The sequence below is a fragment of the Pongo abelii genome, chromosome 3, assembly GCF_028885655.2.
Source record: "Pongo abelii isolate AG06213 chromosome 3, NHGRI_mPonAbe1-v2.0_pri, whole genome shotgun sequence".
NCBI lineage: Eukaryota > Metazoa > Chordata > Mammalia > Primates > Hominidae > Pongo > Pongo abelii.
In genome coordinates, this window is record NC_071988.2 from 170,342,470 (window position 1) to 170,348,156 (window position 5,687).

Here is a 5,687-nt window from a genome sequence, read left to right on the forward strand (position 1 = left end):
GAGAGATCTGGGCTAAAGTGTAATTTTGTGAGGGATCAGTTAGGTGCCGACTTAATAGACGCATTGGCCAGCGGAGCTTGGATATTGAGAAAAGAGCAGGGTACCATATTTAAGGGATTGACAGAGGAAGAGAAGACTGCAAAGAAAGGCTAAAGATTAGTCAAAGGGTTGGGAGAAGGCCTAGGAGAGGAAGCTGGTTTGGTAATCAAAGAGACTGACAGTGTCAAGGAATGCTTAACAGTGATGAAAGATTTTATGCTGTATGTACTTATGAAGTAAGATGAAGACACTTTGGAAATATTTAAGTAAAGAGATTATAGAGGTAGAATTATATATATATATATATATATTTTCATCTTTTAATTGTCATTTTATAGCTCCCCACCGCAGCTGCCCTCCATCCTTACCTTTGATGATGACATTTGCAGGCTTCAGGGGAACCAGGGAACAAAGCTGGGGCCTGGCAGCCCCACTACACTGCCAGCTGGGGAGAGCAAGTCACACTTACAAATTATCACAACAATTAGCGCCTGTACTTGGGGGATCTGCAAATATGAGGAGGCCCCAGCTCCTCATTGTACAGGGGTCTATTTGGCAGTGACCTTTCTCTGGAGATGATATTCCTTCAGCCTGAGGGAATTGATGTTGATGAACCCGGTGGAATCAATTGGCTCATAATCACCCTGCGTGTTCATGCTCACCAGCTCCTTGTTGTAGAGAGACAGTGGGGACTCCCAGCTAAGGATGTACACCTGGCCCTTGAGGACAGACACCTGCACTTTCCCTTCCACTCGCTCCTGGGACTTGGCAATGCAGTGGTGGACAAATTCACACTCAGGGCTGTGCCAGAAACCAGTATATATCAGTTCAGTAAATTTCAAGCCCAGGCTTTGTTTGACTTTGCGCACTTCCCAGTCCATGGTGAAGGCCTCGATATCTAAATAGGTGTGGTAAAGGATGGTGCCTGCTGGGGTCTCATAGATACCTCAAGACTTCATTCTAATGAAGCGGTTCTCCACGATGTCAGTACGGCCCACACCGTGCTTGCCCTCGACTTGACTCAGGTACACGAGGAGCTCCATGAGGTCTGGTGAGTGGTGCCATCCTTAACGTTGGTCATCTTCACGGGGACCCCTTTTTTGAACTCAATCTGGAGAATGTCAGGGGTGTTGGGGGCATTGGCCAGGTCCTGGGTCTTTGTGTAGAGACCTGGAGGCGCTTGGTTCTTGGTATTTTGATGGGCTTCAGCGTTGACTAAGAGGAGATATTGTAGGTGAGAACTTTTCTCTGAGAGTAAAGTTATACAGACTCTATAAAGGTTGAAACATGAAAACTCAGCCTCATTCTGCCACCTTCTACCATGCCCAGATCCTTAAGGAACTGCATAGCTGACTTCTTGATGCAGCTATTTTCCTAAGAATTGATGGCTTGTGCCAGCCAGGAAGGAAACCTGCTTCACAGATGCAAGGAACTGCTTTTTTCCCCCACCTTTGGTGATGTAAAACAAGAACCTGGAAGTTTGTTCACCATTTCAGTAGGGCAACTGTAGTGAGGGGCCAGCAATGAAAGAAAGGTGGACCCCAAGAAAGGAAGACAGAATCAAAATATCCTCTGCCCATCCCATCCCCAAATAAGAATAATTATTGAAGCAAAACTTACAGATAAAAGTTTATTTTAGGAACATTAGGACTGAAAAGATGCAAACAGCTCTGTGTTGATCTGTAAACTTTCTTTTGGAGGGAGGGTCAATATGATGTGGTGGAATAAATAGTTGAACTGGATTTCCATTCAGTAGACTGGAATTCTAGTGTTGTTTCTATTGTTGATAAACTAAGTGACCTCAGTATGCATGCCGCTTAATTATTTGGATTACAGTTACTCGTAAAAGTAGATTAGTATTCAAGTTTATGTTTTTTTAACTTTAAAACTCTATTAGGGTAAAGGCCAAGTTAAAATGATATCTAACATGCTAAAATGAATCTGGATGCGTGAAACCCGTGCCAAATTTTGTTGACCTGCATGATAAAATTTTACTCACTGTTTCAATGGATGCATTTTAAATGATTTTATAAGAAACCAGTGTTAAAATGGATAGTATGGAGATACACTGAGTTATGCAAAGTGAAGTAAAATACATAAGGAATTATTTTCAAATTATTTTTTTTAAAGCCACTCCACAAATAATGAGGTTGTTTCCAAGCTGAGAACCTGTATGACAAGTTTCAGTTCAAAGAAACTATTGAAGGTTTCTTAATGGTGCCTGGAGGGGTAGACAGTGTAGTAGGTTAAAGTGTGCAATATTTTTAATCTTTGGTTTCAAATTTTATTCCATTTTTTTAAAAAAGAAAAATATTAGAGTTTTCCAGAGAAACAGAACCAATGGGATATATAGAGAGATACATAAGAGGGGGTTTATTATAGAAATTGGCTTACAGGATTATGGAGGCCAGAGGTCCCATAACTGACTGTCTGCAAGCTGGAGAACCTGGAAAGCTGGTGGTATAATTCAGTCTGAGTCTGAAGGTCTGAGAACCAGGTGAGCCAATGGTGTAAGTCTCAGAGTCTGAAGGCTAAAGAACTTGGAGTTCTCATGTCAGAGGGCAGGAGAAAATGGACATCCCAGCTCCAGAAGAGAGAGTTAATTTGCCATTTCTCTACCTTCTGCTTCTATCTGGCTCTCAAAAGACTGGATCATGCTCACCCATATGGGTGAGGGCAATCTTCTTCACTTGGTCTACTGACTCAAAGTCTCATCTATTCTGGAAACATCCTCACAGATACACACACAAACAATGTTTTACCAGCTATCTAGTTATCCCTTAACCCAGTAAAGTTGGCACAGAAAAAAGATAAAGAAAGAGAGAGAAAGAGAGAGAGCGAGAAAACAGAAAGAAGGAAAGAAGGAAGGAAATTTGGAAAGAGAAAAAATGAAAGGAGAAAAAAAGAAAAGAAAAAGGAAGAAAGAAAAGGAAGAACGAAGGGAAAATAAATTAGTTGTGTATTGTTGCAAGAAAAGTTTGGCGTGGTAGAACATAATAACTAGAGTTTTAGTACTTAATCCTCCATTAACTGTGTGACCTTGTGTAAGTCATCACACATCTCTGGGCTTTTTCTCATCAGATGAGGAGTTTGAACCAGAATATTTTTAGAGTCCCTTCCAACTCTACAGTGTTACAACATTGACGATGTAACTCATATGGCCCAAGACTGTTGATTTGTGTTGTTCAGAAAATGCCAAAAAATAGTACAGTTATGTGCCACATAATAACATTTCAGTCAACTATGGATGGCATATATGACAGTGGTCCCATAAGATTACAATGGAGTGGTAAACTTCTATTGCCTAGTGATGTCATAGCTGTCATAATGTCATCATGCAACACCTTACTCATGTGTGTAGTGATACTGGTATAAACAAACCTACCATGCTGTCAGTCATATAAAAGTCTAGCACATACAATTGTGTACAGTAGATAATTCTTGATAATAGTAAACAACCATAGTACTGGTTTATGTATTTACTATGCTTTTTATTGTTATTTTAGAGTATGCTCATTCTACTTATATATAAAAAAAGTTAACTGTAAGACAGCCTCAGGGAGACCCTTCAGGAGACATTCCAGAAGAAGGCATTGTTATCATAGGAGATGACAGCTCCATGTGTGCTATTGCCCCCATAGACCTTACAGTGGGACAAGTTGTGCAGGTGGAAGACAGTGATATTCATGATCCTGACCCTGTACAGGCTAGACTTGTGTGTGTTTGTATCTTAGTTTTTTAACGAAAAGTTTAAAAAGTGAAATGAAAAATTAATAGAAAAATGTCTATAGAATAAGGATAAAAAGAAAATATTTTTGTATAGCTGTACAATGTGTTTGTGTTTGTTGTTGTTGTTGTTGTTTGAGATGGAATTTCACTCTGTTGCCCAGGCTAGAGTGCAGTGGTGTGGTCTTGGCTGACTGCAACCTCCACCTCCCGGGTTCAATCAATTCTCCTGCCTCAGCTTCCCGAGTAGCTGGGATTACAGGTGCCTGCCACCATGCCCAGCTAATTTTTTGTATTTTAGTAGAGATGGGGTTTCACCATGTTGGTCAGGCTGGTCTTGAACTCCTGACCTTGTGATCTGCCCACCTTGGCCTCCCAAAGCGCTGGGATTACAAGCATGAGCCACTGTGCCTGGCCCAATGTGTTTGTGTTTTAAGCCAAGTGTTATTATGAGAGTTAAAAGTTAAAAAAATTAGTTTATAAAGTAAAAGAGTTGCAGTAAGCTAATTTTATTGTTGAAGAAAGAACATTAAAAAATAATTTTACTGTAGCTTAAGTGTACAGAGTTTATAAAGTCTACAGTGGTGTAGAGTAATATCTTAGGCCTTCACATTCACTCACCGACTCACCCAGGAAAACTTCCAGTCATGCAAGCTCCATTCATAATAAGTGAACTATACAGGCATACCATATAAAAATCTTTCATCCTGTGTTTTTTTCTTTCTCTTTTTTTAAGAAATAGGTTTGGAGGTTTTTTTGTCCTTCAGCTTTTAAGTTTGGAGTACATGTGCAGGATGTGCAGGTTTGTTACATAAGTAAATGTGTGTCATGGTGGTTTGCTGCACAGATCATCCTATCACCTAGGTATTAAGCCCAGCATCCATTAGCTGTTCTTCCTGGTGCTCTTCCTCCCCACAACCCCTCCTCTGAAAGGTCCCACTGTGTGTTGTTCGCCTGCATGTGTCTATGTGTTTTCGTCATTTAGCTCCCACTTATAAGTGAGCACATGTGATGTTTGGTTTTCTGTTCCTGTGTTAGTTTGCTGAGGATAATGACTTCCAATTCATGCATGTCCCTGGAAAGGACACCATCTCATTCCTTTTTATGGCTGCATAGTATCCATGGTGTGTATGCATCACATTTTCTTTATCCAATCATTGACAGGCATTTAGGTTGATTCCATGTCTTTGCTATTGTGAATAGTGCTGTAATGAATATATTCATGCAATGAAAATAGCATGTATCTTTATAATAGAATGATTTATAATCCTTTGGATATTTACCCAGTAATGGGATTGCTGGGTCAAATGGTATTTCTGCCTCTAGGTCTTTGAGAAATCACACTGTTTTTCACAATGGTTGAACTAATTCACACTCCCACCAGCGGTGTAAAAGCATTCCTTTTTCTCCACAACCTCACCAGCATATGTTGTTTTTTGACTTTTTAATAGTAGCCATTCTGACTGACGTGAGATGGCATCTCAATGTGGTTTTGATTTGCATTTCTCTAATGATCAGTGATGTTGAGCTTTTTTTCATATGTTTGTTGGCTGCATGTGTATCTTCTTTTAAGAAGTGTCTGTTCATGTCCTTTGCCCACATTTTAATGGGGTTGTTTGTTTTTTTCTCGTTTGTTTAAGTTCCTTGTAGATTCTAGATATTAGACCTTTGTCAGATGGATAGACTGAAAAATTTTCTCCCATTCTGTAGGTTGTCTGTTCACTCTGGTGATAGTTTCATTTGCTGTGCAGAAGCTCTTTAGTTTAATTAGAGTTGATCTGTCAATTTTTGCTTTCGTTGCAACTGTTTTTTGCATTTTCATCATGAAATCTTGCTCATGCTTGTGTCCTGAATGGCATTGCCTAGATTTTCTAATAGAGTTTTTATAGTTTTGAGTTTTACATTTAAGTCTTTAATCTATC

At 39.7% G+C, this 5,687-nt stretch overlaps 1 pseudogene; it reads right to left on the minus strand.

The window, feature by feature from the left end:
• Positions 1-587: 587 nt before the first annotated feature.
• LOC100441657 (argininosuccinate synthase-like) lies at positions 588-2,695 on the minus strand (annotated as a pseudogene).
• Between the last annotated feature and the right edge of the window lie 2,992 nt (positions 2,696-5,687).